Source organism: Dipodomys merriami, unplaced genomic scaffold (assembly GCF_024711535.1).
Source record: "Dipodomys merriami isolate MVZ:Mamm:240054 unplaced genomic scaffold, mDipMer1.0.p SCAF_201, whole genome shotgun sequence".
NCBI lineage: Eukaryota > Metazoa > Chordata > Mammalia > Rodentia > Heteromyidae > Dipodomys > Dipodomys merriami.
Window position 1 is genome coordinate 1,420,600 of NW_027203394.1, and position 22,500 is coordinate 1,443,099.

Below are 22,500 nucleotides of genomic sequence, written 5' to 3' on the forward strand. Positions count from 1 at the left end.
CCCAAAAGCCCCTCTGTAAATGCTAACCCCGGAACTCCTCCCTGTAGGCAGGAGACCAGGCCCCCCCTCGTTAGGGAGAGGTGGACGGGGCGGTGGCTGGCTCTGGGGATTCCGGCACGGTGCTTTGCTTCAACATCAAATGCCAACCCGGGACCAGCGATCTTTCATTATCATTTACTATGAATCTCTTTCATTAGCTAATTTAAAACCATGCATAATTCATCACGTGCACCGCTCATTTAGTTTTGCATGCATTTCCCTAGATGTGGTCTCTATAATAGCTTTGCCCCATTATTACATTACCGAAAATGATTGAGGGATACGTTTCTTTATTGATGGGAATAGGTAGGCTCTTTCCCCCCCACCCCCCTCTGTCAGATTGCACCACTAATTTCCTCTGACACTAAGACTAAATAATTCCTGCCGTCTTAGGTCGGAAACTCCTTCCTGTCTATTCTTGGCATTCTAAGAAGCACAGAGGCAACCTAGTGATGTTATTTTAGATAGTTGCTTCAAACGCGAAGAATCTTGGACACAAAATGGCTGGGAAATTTGCTCCTGCAAAATGCAGCGATGGGTAGATTTGCCTGCACACCCGTGTTCATGGCTGCGGCCGCCGCCACAGCCTAGCCATGGAAACAGCCCAGACGCCCTGCAACCAGGACAATGCTGTGTGTGCACACAGTGTGTGCACACGATTCAGGCACAAAAAGCCATGTTACGTCATCTGCAGGGAGATGGACAGACCTGGAAAACGTTGTAAGCCAAGTCGGGCAGGCTCGGAGAGACCAAGGGCACACGTTTTCTCTCCTAGGTGGAAATTAGAGGTCAAACATGACCACATATCAAAACATACGTGGGGCATTTGCTATGCGAAAATCAAACTGATGGGAGACGCTCGTGCGGGGGTGAGTTCCCGAGGTGTAGCTGCTTTGGACGATTAACTGACAGTCTGACTAAATAAACACCAGGACGCTGAAGCCTGTTTGGTCTCAGGGGAGGAGAGCGGGCGCGCGGAGAGAGGCGCGGTGAGCCAACAGTCCTATTACACCGCGTACGGAGGGGGAAACGGGGGGGGGGGGGGCGCCGTCCAAGCCACGTTGTATCCCCGGGCGCGCAGAACTGGGGAGCCCGGGTACAACTATCTCAAGGCGATAAAAATACAGTAAGCAAGGTCTGGTGGCTCAGGAGGCTGAGCTCTGAGGATCGCGGTTCAAAGCCTGCCCGGGCAGGAAAGGCCGTGGGACTCTTATCTCTGATTAACTACTAAAAAACGGTAAGTGGGGTTGTGGCTCAATTGGTAGAGCCTTAGCCTTGAACACATGCGCACACGCACGTGCGCACACACACACACACACACACACACACACACACACACACACACACACACACACGGGTGACACAGCCACCACCTCCCAGCTCCTGCTGGGACCGCGCTGGGATCGGCGTGGTCACGCACAGGAATCAGCGAGCCTCTGGGAAACGGAACAGCGATGGATGACTTTGTACTCCCAGGACCGGAGGTGAGATCCCCGGAGTTGGCCCCCGCGGTGAGTAACCTAGATAAGAAATGAAACCGCACTGACGTTCTCATCTGAAAGGAGAAACGGGAGTGGCAAACTTGCAGGCGCGCCCTCGCAGGGAAAGCCTTACGGGATGCACGCCCACGGCTGAACGTTGTAAAAGCCTTAAAAACTGAAGGACGGTCTTCCTGTGGAAGAGCCTGACAGAGTAACCAGGGCATGGCCTCCCGGTCCCTACGGAAAATGCCTTACGGAAGCAAGCGAGCTGACGCGTCAGTAACCAGGCCTGCCCGGCTCTCAGTTCTGTTTGCAGGACTTCACGTACACTTGACACAATCATCCCTGTGTGCTAATGAAATCCCGAGCCAGGAAAACAAACAGCAACACACCAGGTGCCCGGGGAGCCCCCAGCACCCCTGGGTCCTGCCTGAGAGCTGTGGGAATATAAAGGCCGCACAGACGGCCCAGAGTTTCGGAGGAAAACAGACTGGCTGCCAACACTTTACAGTGGGAACACTGAGGAGCTGAGTGTGCTGGCAGACGCGTAAACCACAGCTCGTGGGAGGGTTGAGGCAAATACGTGAGACCCTATCTGAAAAAAATAACGGAGGCAAGATGGGGGGGGCCTGGCTCATGCGGTGGAGCGCTTGCCTCGCAAGCGTGAGGGCCCGAGTTCAAGCTCCCAGAACACCGAAGAAAATACATCAGTACAATCAGAAGATTCAATACGGGGTGTCTGAGCTGGCCGTGACAGTGCAAGCCTGCAGTCCCAGTGAAGGGGAGCGGGGGCCAAGGCAGGAGGCCCCACGCTGGAGGCCAGCCCAGAAAACGTCAGCAAGACCAGCTCCAAAACAAAACACAGAACCAAAGGACGGAGGGCCTGGAAGGCTCAGGTGGTAGAGTACTTGTGCAAGGCCTTTGCTCTGGGAAAGGTTCCCTCCTGCTTTCCCTCCCTCCCTCCCTCCCTACTTCCTTCCTTCCTTCCTTCCTTCCTTCCTTCCTTCCTTCCTTCCTTCCTCCCTTTCTATCTATCCATCCACCTATCCACCCGTCCACCCATACATCCTCCCATCCATCCAATCAGCCACAAGTCCTTCCACCCACCCATCCACCCACCCACCCATCCATCCATCCATCAACCCATCTATCCATCCATCCACCCATCCACCCACCCACCCACCCACCCACCCATCCATCCATCCATCCATCCATCCACCCATCCATCCATCCATCAACCCATCTATCCATCCATCCACCCATCCACCCACCCACCCACCCACCCACCCATCCATCCATCCATCCATCCATCCACCCACCCACCCACCCACCCATCCATCCATCCAACCACCCACCCATCTATCCATCCATCCATCCATTTATCCATCCACCAACCCACCCACCCACCCACCCATCCATCCATCCACCCATCCATCCATCCACCCACCCACCCATCTATCCATCCATCCATCCACCCACCCACCCATCCATCCATCCACCCATCCACCCATCCATCCATTCATCCACCCATCTATCCATCCATCCACCCACCCACCCACCCACCCACCCATCCACCCACCCACCCACCCACCCACCCACCCACCCATCCATCCATCCACCCATCCATCCATCCATCCATCCATCCACCCATCTATCCATCCATCCATCCATTTATCCATCCATCCATCCACCCACCCATCCACCCATCCATCCATCCATCCACCCATCCATCCATCCATCCATCCATCCATCCATCCATCCATCCATCCATCCACCCACCCACCCATCCATCCATCCATCCATCCACCCATCCATCCATCCATCCATCCACCCATCCACCCACCCACCACCCACCATCCCATCCACCCATCTATCCATCCACCCATCCATCCACCCACCCACCCATCCATCCATCCATCCATCCACCCATCCATCCATTCATCCACCCATCTATCCATACATCCATCCATCCACCCACCCACCCATCCATCCATCCATCCACCCACCCACCCATCCATCCATCCACCCACCCACCCACCCACCCACCTATCCATCCACCCACCCACCCACCCACCCATCCATCCATCCATCCATCCATCCACCCATCCATCCATCCATCCATCCACCCATCTATCCACCCATCCATCCACCCACCCATCCATGTCTCCTCTGGCAACCTTCAGCCTTGGGTCCCATCACCACAGGGCAAGCAGATCTTATCCGGTAAAGGCCTGGTGCCCTCCTTAGATCATGCTGTTCGTGGTGCCCTGACAATCCTCTTGCTCCATCACTGCTTGCCCCAAGAGTTTCACTCTGGCTGGCTCAACTCAGCTGACAGGAAGAGGCCACGCTGAGCATGTGACCCACAGAGAGAATCCCGAGTCCAGTTTTGCAACGATGCAAAGCACGGCAGAGGGGGTTGTTTCTAAAGAAAGGCAGCCTGTATTCAAGAATCACATCGGGTGAAGTGTTTCTCCTCTCCAGGCTGAGAGCAGGGGCTGGGATGCCTCCAGCTCCGGGAGAATCTTTCAGAGCTAATCGACCCGAATTCCAACTCCACTCCTGAGACTCGGCTGGACCTCAGATTCTACCTATGACCCCAGAGGGGGTTTCTGAGCCCCAGAAGAGCTTCTTGGACGATAAAAAATAAAGGAAGAAGGATAAAATGGTAGCACACGCTAGGTGCTCCTGCATGAACACCCCAGAGGGCCCTGGTCGGGGCAAGGGTCAGCCTTCCCTGTATCTCCCGGGAGTTTCCAGCATGTTCCTTACTGCCAATCAGGGGGTCCGGTGCTCGGCCTGCTTCTAATCAACGCACGTGATCCACACCTGCTCTGCAGTGTCCACGACAGCACCAAGCCTGGGGGGGAGACAGCCAAGATCGTGTTGTGGCTGTGGTTGTGTGGTAGTTGTGGTTGTGTGGTAGCTGTGGTTGTGTGGTAGTTGTGGTTGTGTGGTAGCTGTAGCTGTGTGGTAGCTATGGTTGTGTGGTGTAGCTGTGGTTGTGGTGTAGCTGTGGTTGTGTGGTAGTTGTGGTTGTGTGGTAGTTGTGATTGTGTGGTAGTTATGGTTGTGTGGTAGGTGTGGCTGTGATTGTGTGGTGGCCATGGTTGTGTGGTGGTTATGATTGTGTGGTAGTTGTGATTGTGTGATGGCTGTGGTTGTGTGGTAGCTGTAGTTGTGTGGTAGCTGTGGTTGTGTGGTGTAGCTGTGGTTGTGTGGTAGTTGTGACTGTGTGGTGGTAGTTGTGGTTGTGTGGTAGTTGTGCTTGTGTGGTAGTTGTGGTTGTGGTTGTGTGGTGTAGTTGTGGTTGTGTGGTAGCTGTGGTTGTGTAGTTGTGGTTGTGGTTGTGTGGTATAGTTGTGGTTGTGTGGTGGTTGTGGTTGTGCGGTGTAACTGTGATTGTGTGGTGGTTGTGGTTGTGTGATAGTGGTAGCTGTGGTTGTGTGGTGGTAGCTGTGGTTGTGTGGTAGTTGTGGTTGTGTTGTGTAGATGTGATTGTGGTTGTGTGGTAGTTATGGTTGTGTGGTGGTTGTGGTTGTGTGGTGGTAGTTATGGTTGTGTGGTAGTTGTGCTTGTGTGGTAGTTGTGGTTGTGGTTGTGTGGTGTAGTTGTGGTTGTGGTTGTGTGGTAGTTGTGGTTGTGGTTGTGTAGTGTGGTTGTGGTTGTAGTTGTGGTTGTGTGGTAGTTGTGGTTGTGTGGTGGTTGTAGTTGTGTGGTAGTTGTGGTTGTGGTTGTGTGGTAGTTGTGGTTGTGTGGTGGTTGTGGTTGTGGTGGTAGTTGTGGCTGTGGTTGTGTGGTAGTTGTGGCTGTGGTTGTGTGGTAGTTGTGGTTGTGTGGTGTAGCTGTGGTTGTGGTTGTGTGGTGTAGCTGTGGTTGTGGTTGTGTGGTATAGCTGTGGTTGTGGTTGTGTGGTTGTGGTTGTGTGGTGTAGCTGTGGTTGTGTGGTACTTGTGGTTGTGGTTGTGTGGTAGTTGTGGTTGTGTAGTGTAGTTGTGGTTGTGTGGTGGTAGCTGTGGTTGTGGTTGTGTGGTTGTGGTTGTGTGGTGTAGTTGTGGTTGTGGTTGTGTGGTGGTTGTGGTTGTGTGGTGGTAGCTGTGGTTGTGGTTGTGTGGTGTAGTTGTGGCTGTGGTTGTGTAGTGTGGTTGTGGTTGTGGTTCTGTGGTAGCTGTGGTTGTGGTTGTGTAGTGTAGCTGTGGTTGTGTGGTTGTGGTTGTGTGGTAGCTGTGGTTGTGTAGTGTGGCTGTGGTTGTGTGGTACTTGTGGTTGTGGTTGTGTGGTAGTTGTGGTTGTGTGGTGGTAGCTGTGGTTGTGGTTGTGTGGTTGTGGTTGTGTGGTGTAGTTGTGGTTGTGGTTGTGTGATGGTAGTTGTGGTTGTGGTTGTGTGGTGGTTGTGGTTGTGTGGTGGTAGCTGTGGTTGTGGTTGTGTGGTGTAGTTGTGGCTGTGGTTGTGTAGTGTGGTTGTGGTTCTGTGGTAGCTGTGGTTGTGGTTGTGGTTGTGTAGTGTAGCTGTGGTTGTGTGGTTGTGGTTGTGTGGTAGCTGTGGTTGTGTAGTGTGGCTGTGGTTGTGTGGTTGTGGTTCTGTGGTAGCTGTGGTTGTGGTTGTGTGGTAGCTGTGGTTGTGTGGTGTAGTTGTGGCTGTGGTTGTGGTTGTGTGGGTGTGGTTGTGTGGTAGCTGTGGTAGCTGTGGTTGTGGTTGTGTGGTGTAGTTGTGGCTGTGGTTGTGGTTGTGTGGTTGTGGTTGTGTGGTAGCTGTGGTTGTGTGGTTGTGGTTGTGTAGTTGTGGCTGTGGTTGTGGTTGTGTGGTTGTGGTTGTGTGGTAGCTGTGGTTGTGTGGTTGTGGTTGTGTGGTGTAGTTGTGGCTGTGGTTGTGGTTGTGTGGTTGTGGTTGTGTGGTTGTGGTTGTGTGGTGTAGCTGTGGTTGTGTGGTTGTGGTTGTGTGGTGTAGCTGTGGTTGTGTGGTTGTGGTTGTGTGGTAGCTGTGGTTGTGGTTGTGTGGTAGTTGTGGTAGTGTGGTTGTGGTTGTGTGGTAGCTGTGGTTGTGGTTGTGTGGTAGCTGTGGTTGTGTGGTTGTGGTTGTGTGGTAGCTGTGGTTGTGTGCCATATGAGACCCTGTGGCTTTCGCACGGCCGCTCTGCTCAGCTGTGGCCCAGGTCCTCCTCTGGCTGGGATTGGGTGGGGAGGGGCGCTGGCCTGACCTGCGGGGGGGGGGGGGGGGGTAAGAGCTGGGACACAGGGCTGCGGGAGCACCCGTCAGACACGCGGGGAGGAGCCCCAGCGGGAGCACCCCGTCAGTTACCTGGGGAGGAGCCCCAGCGGGAGCACCCCGTCAGTTACCTGGGGAGGAGCCCCAGCGGGAGCACCCCGTCAGTTACCTGGGGAGGAGCCCCAGCGGGAGCACCCCGTCAGTTACCTGGGGAGGAGCCCCAGCGGGAGCACCCCGTCAGTTACCTGGGGAGGAGCCCCAGCGGGAGCACCCCGTCAGTTACCTGGGGAGGAGCCCCAGCGGGAGCACCCTGTCAGACACGCGGGGAGGAGCCCCAGCGGGAGCACCCTGTCAGTTACCTGGGGAGGAGCCCCAGCGGGAGCACCCTGTCAGTTACCTGGGGAGGAGCCCCAGCGGGAGCACCCTGTCAGTTACACGGGGAGGAGCCCCCAGCGGGAGCACCCCGTCAGTTACACGGGGAGGAGCCCCAGCGGGAGCACCCTGTCAGTTACACGGGGAGGAGCCCCAGCGGGAGCACCCCGTCAGTTACACGGGGAGGAGCCCCAGCGGGAGCACCCCGTCAGACACGCGGGGAGGAGCCCCAGCGGGAGCACCCTGTCAGTTACACGGGGAGGAGCCCCCAGCGGGAGCACCCTGTCAGTTACACGGGGAGGAGCCCCAGCGGGAGCACCCTGTCAGTTACACGGGGAGGAGTCCCCAGCGGGAGCACCCTGTCAGTTATGTGGGGAGGAGCCCCCAGCGGGAGCACCCTGTCCGGACCCGCTTCCGTGGCCCTCAGCGTCTCTCCCCTACTTCCTCCCGGGCCGGTGTCCCGGGCCGCAGGGAGGACTGCAGAACGGGGAGGGAGCACCGTGGACGGGAGGAGCACCGTCCCGAGGCTCTGAGCACAGAGACACCAGCACAGAGAGCCCGGGAGACTCCGCTTTCTCCCTCCTACGCTAATCGAGTGGTAAGTCGGGCCTCCTCGGGGACTCCCAGCCCTGGCGCCAACTTCCCAGCGAGTCACGGGGTCTCTTCAAATTCTCTGTGCGCTGGGCGGGATCGGAGCTGTGATCCCGCCCGCGACCCCCGTGCCAGACCCTGCGGTGATAGCTGCAGTTTTATAAAAACAAGTGGCAAGAACATTCCAGATAACCAAGACAGGCCACGATTACTGGGAATACTGCAGGGACCGGATCTCACACAGCCTAAAAAGCCAGGTTGAGAATATTCCACTGTATGCCCATCCTAAATATAACAACAACAACAACAATAATAATACTAACCTGAGCATTTTTACTCAAGCCTTGACAAACCCGTCTGCCACACGACGCGGGGCTGGCAGGACGTGGCGTGGGTGCGAGGTTACGCAGAGAGGACAGTGCCGAGCGGACGAGCACTCGTATTTCGTGGCTGAGGAGCCCGAGGGTCGTCCAGGCCGCTGGTCTGGGCAGCGGGGCGTGTGGAGGTGGCGGTGACCCTGGGGAGGAAGCCTGGGTCCGACAGAGGAGGGGTCTGGGGCGGGAGGAACGCTTCTGGGTCCCAGGCCCCCCTGCAATAGCAATACCAAGGTCATCCGTCGAGCAAGGTCATCCGCTGCCCGCTGCGGTGCCGTGAAGCACGCTGCCGCTCCGTTCAAATCCCGCAGACACCAGTCAACTCATAACGCCGGGATGGGCTCCCCGGCGGGGCCGGCCGGGGCAGGGCCGGGGCAGGGGAAGGTAAGTCTGAGGCCCCGCATGGGAGGAGCCTGCGGGCTGTGGGCTGCGGCTGTGTAAATAGGCCCGCCCAGCTCCCCCGGCCAGCCTAACGCACAGCATGCCCCGCCGTCATGGGAAAGCAGCCCCCAGGGCCTGTACGCTCACAGCCCAGCATCAGAGCACTAACCCCCAGAGAAGCCACTTCCAGGCGGATAGATAGAGGGGGTCTCTGCCTGTTCAGAGTCTTCTGTCTTGTGTCATCTTCAAGGCCTCCATTTTTAATTCCTTTTTGGCCCGATGGTTTTACTTTTATACACATATACGTTAATTGCAGTATTAAAATGTATGTTCTTTGTTTTTGTAGGTCATGGGACGTGAACTCCGGGCCTGGGCACTGCCCCTGAGCATCTTCACTCCAGGCTAGCGCTCTACCTCTTGAGCCACAGCACCAACTTACAGATCTCTGGTGGCTCATGGGAGAGAAGAGTCTCACGGACTTTCCTGCCCGGGCTGGCTTTGAACCGCGATCCTCAGATCTCAGCCTCCCGAGTTGCTAGGAAGACAGGCGGGAGCCACCGGCGCCCGGCTGACACGTATGTTCTTTGGATGCTAGCCGCACGGTGGTAGCCGCCGTCCCATGGTGAGGGAAGGACTTCCTTCCAGAATGTTCTCGATGTGTGGCCAGTGCCGGTGGAGCGCAGCTGATACTTCCTTTGGCTGGGCAGTAAAAGCCAGTTTCAAATGAGAAATCCCGAGGTGGGGCGGCCTGGCTTGCCCAAGGCCCCGTCCACCTGCGAGCCTCGGCTCTCCGGTGTCCCTGGGCCGACTGCCCCAGGGCGTACACCTCTCCCTCAGTGCCCCGCTGCTACCGGCCTTCGGGGCTGGACAAAGCCATAGGCCTTTATGTGGTAGATTGCGTTTGCCAAAGTAAAAGTAATGTACAAAATGCATAGTATAAAAAAAATCCCATAACAACTACAGGACATAAAGGTCCTATAGGTAAATCATCTCAAGCAATGAAAACTACGGAGCATGCACCGCGAACACACTTTGGAGTCATAAAAGGCAACTTTGCTTTGCTATTAGAAGCCGTCGCCCTATTTGTTTAAATAGAAGAAGCTTTAATGCTCCCTTCAAGCATGGCTGACAGCACCTGAGTGTTTTGTCTGCAGGCAAGAGACATTATTCCTTCCCGATGCGCTTTCCCCAGGGGCAAGCCTGTGCCCACAGCCTCGCAGACGGCCACGAACGGAGCTTCTCCCGCCAGCCCTGGTTCGCTTCCTGCCCTGCGCTGATTTGTTCCGACGTGTAAATGGGGCAGCATTAGAAGAGAATTCTCCCGGACCTGAAGATGGGTCAGAATGAACTATGGATTGGTCCGCTGCTGAACTACTTTGGCAGTTGGATATTTGGACTTTCAAAAGGGAATTCAAAAGTAAATACATACCGAGGCGCTGGTGGCCCACACCTGGGACCCTGAGTTACTCAGGAGGCTGAGATCTGAGGACTGAGGTTCAAAGCCAGCCCGATTATCCACTAAAAAAAAAGAGCCAGAAGTGGAGCTGTGGTCCAAGTGGTAGAGCGCTATCCTTGATGGGGAAAAGCTCAGGCATAGCATCCAGGGTCTGAGTTCAAGCCCCAGGACCAACAACAACAAAAAGTGGACAGACAAGGATCAAAGGCCTGCTCTCAGCAGAGAATTGCTGGGTTCCACAGCTGTGACCTGGCCCATGCCTGTGGCCGTGACCTGGCCCACGCTGTGGCCGTGACCTTGCTGTTTTCATTTCCAGGGCTTCCCTCCAGTTCCCCACGAAGGTCTGGGTGGGTTATGCTAAGGAGCCCAAATGGCTCACGAGCACACATCGGAAGCCGTCATCGGAACATTCAGGACAGGCCAAGAATGTGGAAAGGGAAACAATCGAATAATTCGTTCTCTAGATCAGTAGATACTTCAGATCCTCTTGGTCTTAAATTTAAAATTAAATCCATTTAAAGTCATTAATAATATTAATAATATGTGCAAATGGCTTTTTGGACCCGAATGTGTATCATATTCTGTGGGGGTCTGGGCGATGTATTTAAAAGTTGAACCTAGAAGTACAAGCTTAACTAGAATTACTTTTATTAGAAAGAAACCGGTCTTTCAATAAATAACATGCTAGAACAAATCCACTGTGTTGATAGATAGCATACTGCTGTTTACACTAAAAATATAAAGCACTGGAGAGTAGTCGGAAATTCAAATTCTTTATATTCAAAAACTTTATATTAAGTTACTGTAAAAACTTCAGAAGTGGTTAAATAACTTAGTGGTTGTATAAACCACAAACACGAGGTAACTAACACTCTTACTCAGTTCAAGTTGCCACATAGGGAGCCGCGTGTGGCCCTCCTGGGGCTCCGGAAAGCCTTCACCAAGAACTCGAGTCAGCCGGGCTCTTACCTAAACACGGGTCACCCTGGCTAAGGCCCCTGTGAACCTCTGGGTTTTTTTTTTCTCTCTTGGCTTTATTGGGTTCATTGCGGGGCCCTGGAAAACCCCCTGAGCTCTGACTTCTAAGGGGGTATTGCTGGGGATTTCCTTTCCCATGAATTCTATTAAACTCTCAATTAAATTTTATGCATTTAGTTTATGTATTGTGTATGTAATCCACAGATGGCCCAGGGTTTTTTTCCTGGCCCTACGGCGATGTATATGCTTCCAATAGACCAAACCGGTAACTTCAAAGCGGAAGGTCAAAGGCCGTGACACCGCGGAGGTGGGGGGGGGGGGGAAATGTGTGCAATTATAGCTTGTGCAAGAAGAAAAGGAGAGGAGGGGTTGAGAAGGTTAGGAGTGTAACCACATTTTACTGACACCTCTTGCACAGTTCGCCACAATTCCCCAACAGTCCTTCACTCAGTTAGTCCGTTTAGTCTCAGGATTTTATAACAACGTCTGCATGTTTCATCGCCCGGCTTGTCTTCCCGGGGTGGTGAATGTCAGGAGGGCGGGCATGTGTCTCCTTAATGATCTCCAGCCCCAGGGAAGGGCCTTTGTCCCTTGACCTAGGTGGAATGGCGTAGCCCACGGTCAACGAACTCGGTCCAAAGACGAAGACAGGATGGCTGCTGGTGGGAGACCATGGCTGCTTTGTGATGTGGACCTCCTCCTCCTCTCACTGTCTGCTCACTTGAAAAACTGCGGACCAACCTCTCGGGGAAGCGTGCTCTGGTCCTCCTGAAAGTCCCGGGCTTTTGTTTAAAAACAAACAAACACTGGCAGCAGGGAGACAGAGGTCAGACGCGAGTCAGAAGGAAGGCCACACAGTGGGTAAAATCAGACATAAGCACAAGCCTGACCCAGAGAACCAGCTGCCCGCTGCCCTGCTCAGGCCACTGGAACATGCCTGTAAATTACGAATAAACACACTGGGTGGTAGAAGACAAAAAACTACACCAGGACTTGGTAAGTTCTGTGGGTTTCCAGACACTCGCATGGCAAGACGGGGGGGAGGGTGTTCTTAGGAGAGGATCACAAGGGCTCAATAGCTACGTGCAGACCATCATGTTAGATGATGTTAATCGAAATGACCTCCAAGAAATGGAACCAAGAGGTTTCTATTTTCCTTTGCTGCTGGTTTTTTCTGTACCTTTTCCCTTGTTTCTACATTTTCGTGGGGCTTTTTTGGGGGGAGGGTGGTCAGGTGGGGGCAGAGAAAGGCTGGTACAAAGGGTGAACACATGCAGTAGTGGTCCTCACGGGACACGACGTGGACAATGAACTATACACAGCGTGTGGGTGGGGACAGGAGGGGAAACCTGGGAGGGAGCGGGGAAGGGGGGCGCTGTCCACCACGGAAGGCGCTCATCGCCTGCCGCGTGCAACTGCAGGCCCTCTGCACATCACCTTTACAGAGACCATTTTAATAACATATTAAAGGGAAAAGAGTGAAGGCAGCTCTTCCTGTGGGGAACACACATGGGGGCAGCAGCCGGGGACGGGGTGGGGGACACACACATCGGCAGCCGGGGACAGCATGGGGGACACACAGGGCCGGCAGCCGGGGACAGGTGATTCGGTTTGGGCTGCCATAGGACACCACTCTCCATATTTCAAACCTTTGCCCTTTGTCCCCCTTTACTTAGACAGAGGAAGGGGAGTTTGTTTAGCGGCTTATCCACCCCGTGTGTGGAGAACCAGGACGGCCGGGGCCTCTGGGCCGTGCCCAGATGTGCGGATGCAAGCTGGCCGCCACGCTCGTGCTGTGACGCGTCTGAAATCCCCCTTCACGCCAGAGAGGGAAGGAAGAGCCCCGAGCCCCGTTAGACCCCCAGGTCTATGCCTGGTGGGTGTGGTCATGGGGTGGCATGGGGGGGGTGAACACCGGGATCTTGGGGATTTAATGAAATGAATCTGTTTAGGGCCCAAATTGATATCACACATTTAGAACTGCACATAAAAACATGATCTCCCACACACGGTCCCAGTATTCACAGAAAATAAACACGACGCTTTAAACGTTGTTTTCTTCCTCGTTAAATGCCGATTGCTTCAAGAAGGAAGCAGCCAAGTGCCGAGTTAGAAGACAGCTCATCTCCAACGGAATCGTTTCTCAGACATGAAATCCTCCATTCCCCCGTCCCTCCCCGCACATCTGAATGAAGGGAGACCTTCCATTCCCCCGTCCCTCCCCGCGCGTCTGAATGAAGGGAGACCTTCCGTCCAAGGACCGGCCGCAGGGACGGGCGGTGGGTCCCTCGGCCTCCTGTCCCCCCGGCCGCCTCCTGGCCTGGCGGGGCTTTCCTCCTCCTCCCTTCCACGGAGTTCACCAGGAACGGAGCCGGGCAGCTGCCGTCCCTAGAAACCCGCTGCGGGCCGAGCACGCCCAGCGGACACGGACGCCCGCGGGACCACCTGCCTGTGCAGGGCCGGGCTGCCGGCCTGGGGGGGCCGGGTCCCGCTCCCGGCTCCCCGCGGGGGCCCCTCCACGGCCGGCTTCCCCCCCAGCCCAGCGGCGGCGAGGCCCGGGCCTCCTGTAAGTCATTTCTCACAGTGTCTGAAAAAGGACCGGCACGCCAGGCTTTTTTTCCTTTTGCAGCATTAGGTTGGCCCCATTTTTTACACTGAGAATCACAGGCGAGTCCTGGGCTTCTCCGTACATCCGGGTACCTCTCCTAGGCAGAGAGAAACGGCGGCTTGCAGTGTGGAGACCAGTGAGCGGTAATGGCGTAATTAATATTAATAGAACCATTACATCTCCACTAATCATTCACGTATTTAAATGAACCCGCCGTCTCTCCTTGGGCTATTTTTGCCTCCATGTGATTATAACCTTTAGATCTCGACTTTCACTTCTGAAAGCAATTCGCCTCATCAGGTTCACATCAAAGACAAAGCTGGGAAGCCTTATTTAAATACAATTTTCATTTCTTACATCTCTCAAGACTTCGGGCTCCGCTTCTAACAGGCAACCAACAGCCCCGGCAGCCCTTGGCGTCTGAAGCCGCTCACCTCCCGCCTCCCCCGCGCCTGTCCGGACATCTGCAGCCATCACTGTGTGCGAAGCAAAGCGGGGTAAGCGACGCAGGGGATGAGCAGAGAAGCGAGAAGGGCGGACAATCGCCCCACGGTGGTGGACGGACGGGTGGACGGACGGACGCGCCAGGGAGCTGCACTGGCTCTGAGCACGGCCCCGGAACCCTCCGTGCAGACCAGATCGCTCTGCAGCCCCCGCGAGAGGAGCCGCTGCTCAGAATCCTCTCCCACCGCAGAGCGCTGGCCCGGGCAAGACTCGGGAGCCCGTGGGAACAAATGTAAGAGCGTCACCTGTGTGTGTGTGTGTGTGTGTGTGTGTGTGCGTGCGTGTGCATGTGTGCATGCATGTGTGTGTGTGCGTGTGTGTGCATGTGTGTGCGTGTGTGTGCGTGTGTGCATGCATGCACACACCTGTATGGTTCATTAGAGCTCCCACTCATTTGCAAACCAATGTTCAACCTCCTGCATGTCCAATTTTAAAAAGTACCGGTCTGACTAAAGGACCTAGAACATTCATAACATCAGGGGAAAAGAATCACCCCCAACCTTCAAACACATCCCTCTCCAACGGTGACTGAGAACCTTACAGCTTAAATAGCTTGTTAAAAAAAAAAAAAAAGATTAATTCCGAGAGTTATCTTCAGATTGCTTGGCGGAGCGGGGAGGCTCAGGCGGCCATGGGCGGCCCCTCCCCGTCCGGGGTTGAAACGGGAGCTCTTTAAACCCATTTCAAGCCTACAGATCTAAACCTCCACAGAGCCACTTCTGTGCTAAGGGCAAAAACAAAATCCCAGCTCCTACCCTTCAAGGTAGTCTCGTACAGCACTTTACGTAGCCGCTGGCACACAGCACATGACTGATGGGCGGGTTTTCATTACGCCTTCACAGTGACCATGGGAAGAGCAGCGACAGCTTCCGTCGCGGCCCCTTTAGTCCTTTCCTCCACCACCACCATCGTCGCGAGCTTGGGACAGGGCTGGGGCTGAACAGGGTGACTCTCCTGAAAGGCTTTGGATGCACACTTTGGAATGAGCTCAATAAAGCAGTTCTTCGAGGACCAGAGAATGACAGAAAGAACTTCCCTAAATGGGTAAGACCACATCAACAAAGCCAGCCACCAGTAGTTAGTTCAAACGGACAGGCTTCTTTCTAAGCAACACCTTTAGGACAAACCTAACTCCTTCAGTCCTCTTAACAACCCCATCAGCTAAGTCGACAGTTTATTCTCATTCTCCAGATTAAAAAAATTAAATGTAGATAAACAATCCGCTGTGTTATACCAGTACAGCCCGACAACTGGATATACAACATGAAACAGAAGTTCAAGGGACGTCGTATGTGCGCATCTACTTGAGTGTTTCCATCAAGCATCAGAGCCTAACAAAATTACTTTTCCTAAAATTAAATATATATATATATATATATATATATATATATATATATATCTCCTGTTTCCCCTGGAAGGAAGCTCCTAAAATATTACAAGATATTTTAAAATATACCAACTCAACTTAAACAACGTCATATGATGATGGGAAGAAAACTCTGTGTGTGTGCGTGTGTGTGTGTGTGTGTGTGTGTGTGTGTGTGTGTGTGTGTATGTGTGTGTGTGAAGAAACAAAAAACACCCAAGACTGAGGCTTGAACTCAAGGCCTCATACTCTTGCTCAACTTATTTGCTCAAGACTGGCACTCTACAACTTGAGCCACACCCCTACTTCCTGCTTTTTGCTGGTTAGCCACGGAGATAAGAGTCTCGTGGATGTATCTGCCGGGGCTGACTTTGAAACCTTAGCGTCAGATCTCAGCCTCCTGAGTAGCTAGGATTACAGGCCTGAGCCACCCGTGCCCTCCAAAATGTGATTATTTTAAAACCAGCTACAGATCCCATGTCATGGTATCTGTGTGGGAAAAAAAGTAGGAATAATCAAGATAATACAACACATAAAGTAAGGGCATGGATACCATGTTATTTTCTCTGCCTTACCGGTGCCTTTGGGGTGTGTGTCTTGCTTTGATTCCACATCATGGTAGCCTGGGTTTAGACTTCTGAGCTATCAGCCGGGAACTGGCCAGTTTTCAAGAAGAGATCTGTCTCTCCAGTCCTGAAATCCACCCTGGCTTCCATCTTCATTCTCAGATTTTCAACTCCTGGAAACATCTCTCATTAAATACAGAAAATCTCATTCCCGTGTGGTTTGTTAACTGGAGTCAGCGTACCTACTTCAATAACTTGAAATCAAATTATGCAGAATGTTGATCAAAAAGCAAGAGGTGATGGTAGTTTCTTTAGAAAGATTGATTGCTCAGCAGGATTTGGAGGGGGGAAAATGGTAACAATCACAATTACAGCTGCATAAATATCCCTCACATGCTGTCTCGTGTGTTTATCAATCCGAGATGAATGGTAAAACAGGGCCTGGAAGGAATGCTCTCGTTTGATAATACTTAGAGGAGATCTGGTCTTGCGAGCTATTGTAAATACACTGCTGCTGGGTCTCTGAACAACAGGACGTGTACATGGGGAACACACCAGACTTCAGAAACTTTCGGTTAAAGCATTCACGTGGTGGGCGAGGTCTACCTGCCTCACCGGTGAGGACTCGGGGAAACTCCACGGTGATCATGTGGCCATACAGTAGCCAGGACGCGGTGTTTATTAACCCCCCCTGTTCTGATGGAACTCACACACGGCCCACCAGAAGTCTCTGACTGGCTGACCAGCTGTCACATCCCCGGAGACAAGAAGCAAAGACCCAAGAGGGAACCAGGATCTAGGAACAGGGAAAGGAATCACACTCGATCATTTGTTACACTGCCCCAAGAAGACCCTCGAATCCCCGCACCCCGGGCCTGGTCCGTCTGAACTCCAAGGTTTGCCAAGGCTACTCAGCAGGATAGGCTGATTCGATGGCTGGGCTAAAATGAGGGGTCGTTTTAGAGGCTGAATGGTTAAAGAGGTCTGTCTCAGAGACGCAGGCGGGGATGCCAGGGGGTCCTGGGTTTCTGGGGCAAGGTTCAGGAGGCTCCCTCCTGCTTCTCCACGCACGCACACACAGCCACACCCCTCGGCGAAGGCCAGCCAGCACGCCGGGGCTCACCGCCCCAGACGCCCTGGCCGCAGAGCCTCGGGACTTCTGCTGTCCAGAAACCAGGGAGTTTCCCGATCTCCTGGGGGTCAGCGGTGGGATTGAGTCCAAGTGTCCGTGAGGACGAGAGCGTGAGCCACCCTGGCCGAGGGTCCCCCGCTGTCCCCCCGCCACCCACCCTCCTTGACTCGTTAAAAACTTGGGCTGAACAGACTGGAAGTTATCTGGGCAAATCACTAAATCAAGCCGACTTCTTCGGGGCTGTTGGTATTTGGGCTTCATCGGCATCTTTCCCAGTGGAATGGAAAAAGATAAATCTCAGGGTTATTTTATGACTGGATGTTTCTCTCAAATCATCGGCCCACGCGATAACTCTCTTAACAACATAAAGTAACTCCGATCCCGTAATATTCTGTCAGAGCTATTGGCTGTTTAATACTGCCTTGAAAATTACATGGAAAATTAAACCAATCTAGCTAAGATATAATGTGATATTATGTGTTTGACAGGCTCACTGGAGCTAAAAATAAGTCGCATTAAGTCCATAAATTTAACCTATTTACATAATTGTCCCGATCTCCTAAAAAATCTGATCTTCTAGCCTCTGCCTCCTTTATTCCAGTGGTGACTATCACCGCTAAGAAAATTTTAACTGCCGTAGAGCAATGATTTAAAAAAAGAAATGTATACATCACTTATTACTAGCGGGTACTGTTTATTATTGATAGTAACCGCAACCTCCATGGGTGTATGCCGGGTACTCATTCCAACTCCTCGGGATTCTCTGTCAATGATTTCCATTTAACAATCAGAAAAAGTCATGTGCAGAGAGGTTGAAGCCTTTGTGCAAGATCACTCAGCAAATAAGTGGTAACAAACCAAAAGGCAAGCCCAGGTTATCTGACCCGGTATTCATTCCCATTAGACTCTCCAGCGCCCCTCTACGTATGGTATCACACACACACACACACACACACACACACACACACACACACACACACACACACACACACACACACACACGCTTCCTGAGTCGCATTTCCTTAAGCCTACTTCACTAGGACGGCCCGTGGGCGCTGGCCGGAGGGTCTGCGCGTGCCTCGCGCCGAGCGTCTGTGAACGCTAGTGTGATCATTCTTGTATGTGCCTGGTCGCGTTCAGAACCTTTGAACGCCAAGTATGTTCGTGGTCGCTTGCGTGTGGTCATCTGGAAAATATTCGGAGATTTGGAACACTGGTTGTATTGAGCCAGCCTCAAACGGCACAGCGGTGATGTACAACGAAGAACCTGAAGCGGGGTTAATCCTGCATCTCTAACGGGTGAGAAGCCACGGTGCGTGTGTCCTGCGCTGGCCTCTGTCCTCCTCCAGAGAAGGCAACTGTGCAGGGGCCGTGTGCGGAGAGCGCTCGGCTCCCAGGCTCCTTCCCACGGACCATCTTCCCCCGCTCGACCTGTGCCCTCCTGCGACCCCGGCCGACCCCGAGAACGGGTGACGGTTACTCCGGGCAGGGGTTCAGGGCCCTCAGCACTGCCTGGGCACTGGCTTTCTGGGAAAAGCTTCAGCCCTTCTGCGGCCCCCGGTGTTTGGGGGGAGCTTTGTGAGGGGCCCATCTCTCGCTGATTTAAACATGTGCATCCAAGTAACGTAACTTTTCTACCTGGTGCTTGACCGAGCCTGGAGCTCTGCAGGTGGGCTTCGAATGGCCTAACCACTTATCCAAACCACAGTGCGGCGCATGGACACGCTCTCTCCTCTCCCTCTCTCCCTCTCTCCCTCTCTCCCTCTCTCTCTCTCTCTCTCTCTCTCTCTCTGTCTCTCGCTCTCTGTCTCCCTCCCTCCCTCCCCTCCTTTCATCTGACACCCCGTACGTGACAAACGATGAAATCGTCAGCATGCAGCCTGCCCAGGGACTGCCATCCCTCTCCAGGATTTGTGACCCGGCCCCGCGCGCTGCAGACCGTAAATAAAGCCGCAGCTTTCATCTGCATTCTGCATCGAGATGGAGGCAAAGAAATTAAACCTTTTCATTTTGCTCTTGCTCTCCGTCACTCCCAGCCGGGTCACTCCTTCGGGAGGATGTCTTGGAGAGGGCGCGGGGAGCGCGAGCCGTGATTAGCCCATCGACAGCACACGCAATTTACGGCTCGGCCGGCCCACGTCGCATTGAAACAGAGCTCGAGGAAAAATGACGAAGGGTCAGCTGCAGCAAACAAGAAAAATAAAACGGGCCACCGCTCCCGACGAGCAGAGCAAACCCGGCCTGACGCGCCCGGGAAGTCAGGGTGATGGCTGGGCCGCGGGGCGCTGTGCACGCACAGACGGCCATGTGCTCTGTCCCCTCCACGAGGGCGAGGAGCAGGGAAGGGCTTCGGGAGATGTGGTCGCACCTCTTCTGTCTATTCCTGAGAAACTGTGTGGGTGGAACCTGTTCCTGCACAAGTGTGTGCCGGGTGGTGGTGCGTGTGCCGGGTGGCGGTGCGTGTGCCGCGTGGTGGTGCGTGTGCTGGGTGGTGGTGCGTGTGCCGGGTGGTGGTGCGTGTGCCGGGTGGTGGTGCATGTGCAGGTTGGCGGTGCGTGTGCCGGGTGGAGGTGCGTGTGCCGGGTGGCGGTGCGTGTGCTGGGTGGTGGTGCGTGTGCTGGGTGGTGGTGCGTGTGCTGGGTGGTGGTGCGTGTGCCGGGTGGTGGTGCGTGTGCAGGTTGGCGGTGCGTGTGCCGGGTGGAGGTGCGTGTGCCGGGTGGTGGTGCGTGTGCCGGGTGGTGGTGCGTGTGCCGGGTGATGGTGCGTGTGCCGGGTGGTGGTGCGTGTGCCGGGTGGTGGTGCGTGTGCCGGGTGATGGTGCGTGTGCCGGGTGGTGGTGCGTGTGCCGGGTGGAGGTGCGTGTGCCGGGTGATGGTGCGTGTGCAGGTTGGCGGTGTGTGTGCAGGTTGGCGGTGCGTGTGCCGGGTGGCGGTGCGTGTGCCGGGTGGCGGTGTGTGTGCCGGGTGGCGGTGCGTGTGCCGGGTGGTGGTGCGTGTGCCGGGTGGCGGTGCGTGTGCCGGGTGGCGGTGCGTGTGCCGGGTGGCGGTGCGTGTGCCGGGTGGCGGTGCGTGTGCCGGGTGGTGGTGCGTGTGCCGGGTGGTGGTGCGTGTGCAGGTTGGCGGTGCGTGTGCCGGGTGGCGGTGCGTGTGCTGGGTGGCGGTGCGTGTGTAGGTTGGCGGTGTGTGTGCCGGGTGGTGGTGCGTGTGCTGGGAGGCGGTGCGTGTGCAGGTTGGCGGTGTGTGTGCCAGGTGGCGGTGTGTGTGCCGGGAGGCGGTGTGTGTGCCGGGTGGCGGTGTGTGTGCCGGGTGACGGTGCGTGTGCAGGTTGGTGGTGCGTGTGCTGGGTGGCGGTGCGTGTGCCGGGTGATGGTGCGTGTGCAGGTTGGCGGTGCATGTGCTGGGTGGCGGTGCGTGTGCTGGGTGGTGGTGCGTGTGCCGGGTGGCGGTGCGTGTGCTGAGTGGCGGTGCATGTGCAGGTTGGCGGTGCGTGTGCCGGGTGGCAGTGCATGTGCAGGTTGGCGGTGCGTGTGCTGGGTGGTGGTGCGTGTGCTGGGAGGTGGTGCGTGTGTAGGTTGGCGGTGCGTGTGCCGGGTGGTGGTGTGTGTGCTGGGTGGTGGTGCGTGTGCTGGGAGGTGGTGTGTGTGTAGGTTGGTGGTGTGTGTGCTGGGTGGTGGTGCGTGTGCTGGGTGGTGGTGCGTGTGCTGAGTGGCAGTGCGTGTGCAGGTTGGTGGTGCGTGTGCTGGGAGGCGGTGCATGTACAGGTTGGCGGTGCGTGTGCTGGGTGGTGGTGCGTGTGCCGGGTGGTGGTGCGTGTGCCGGGTGGCGGTGCGTGTGCCAGGTTGGCAGTGTGTGTACTGGGTGGTGGTGCGTGTGCTGGGTGGCGGTGCGTGTGCCGGGAGGCGGTGCGTGTGCCGGTTGGCGGTGCGTGTGTAGGTTGGCGGTGCGTGTGCTGGGTGGTGGTGCGTGTGCCGGGTGGTGGTGCGTGTGCCGGGTGGTGGTGCGTGTGCCAGGTTGGCGGTGCGTGTGCTGGGTGGTGGTGCGTGTGCCGGGTGGCGGTTCCTGGGGGGGCTTTGCGTGTTCTTTGGAATTTAAACTTAGGAGTCAGGGTTTCGGGGCCTGCTGGGCAGCTGAATGAAGCAACCCGTGTAAACTGTGTTTTTACGAGGTCTGTAGCTGCATGCCAGCATCTTGAAACTATTGCAAAACACAGACCCAGAAAATTAAACGAATCCCCAGTGACTGCAAAGCGGCTGCTAATGTTCATCTGAACTGAGGGCTTCAACTCTTTCACATCTGTCAAATAAAGGGGACGGGCAGCGGGGGACGGGGAGGCGGGGGGTGGAGGGACGGGGGGACGGGGGGAATGGGGCTCAGAGGGGATAGGGGGACAGGGGGATGGGGGGACAGGGGATGGGGGGACAGGAGGGACAGGGGAGCGAGGGGGGATGGGGGGACGAGGGGGACGGGGGGATGGGGGTGATGAGGGGACGGGGGGACGGGAGCAGGGGTGGAGGGACGGGGGGACGGGGGGATGGGGGGACTGGGGGCAATGGGGGGACGGTGGGGGACGGGGGGGTGGGAAGCGGAGGGTGGAGGGATGGGGGACAGGGGAGTGGGGGAGGACGGGGGCACAGGGGGACAGGTGGACGGGGGTGATGAGGGGAGTGGGGGAGGATGGGGGGATGGGGGGACCAGGGGTACGGGGGATCCGGGGGCACGGGAGGGATCCGGGGGGACGGGGGGGTGGGGGGATGGGGGGGACGGGGGCGGGGGGATGGGGGGACAGGGGCGGGGGGATGGGGGGACGAGGGGCGAGGGGATGGTGGGGATCCGGGGGGATGGGGGACCAGGGGGCGGGGGGATGGAGGGGACGGGGGGATGGGGGGACAAGGGGCGAGGGGATGGGGGGGATCCGGGGGGATGGGGGGCCAGGGGGCGGGGGGATGGGGGGACGGGGGGATGGGGGACGGGGGGGCGGGGGGATGGGGGGACGGGGGGATGGGGGGATGGGGAGACGGGGGGCGGGGGGATGGGGGGATGGGGAGACGGGGGGTGGGGGGACGGGGGAGCGGGGGGATGGGGAGATGGGGGATGGGGGGGCGGGGGGTGGGGGGAGGGGGGGAGGGGGGACGGGGGGACGGGGGAGGGGGGAGGGGGGCGGGGGGACGGGGGAGCGGGGGGATGGGGAGATGGGGGATGGGGGGGCGGAGGGTGGGGGGATGGGGGGAGGGGGGGCGGGGGGACGGGGGAGGGGGGAGGGGGGCGGGGGAGGGGGGCGGGGGAGGGGGGAGGGGGAGGGCTGCCCGCGGGGCGGTGCCCAGCTCCCACAGGCGCACACTGCAGGTGGAGACGGACTGGAAAGCTGCCCTTGTTTAACAAGGAGCGCACACGGGAGCGAGTGTTTATAACGTCCCTTCTTGTTTTCACATTTCTGGCTCAATTCACAC

General features: G+C 56.1%; 1 long non-coding RNA gene across 1 annotated transcript in view; it reads right to left on the bottom strand.

Moving 5' to 3' along the window:
- Positions 1-22,500, bottom strand: part of LOC138833171 (uncharacterized) — a 91,436-nt gene that overhangs the window by 67,466 nt on the left and 1,470 nt on the right. The gene's annotated exons all lie outside the window — the stretch shown is intronic.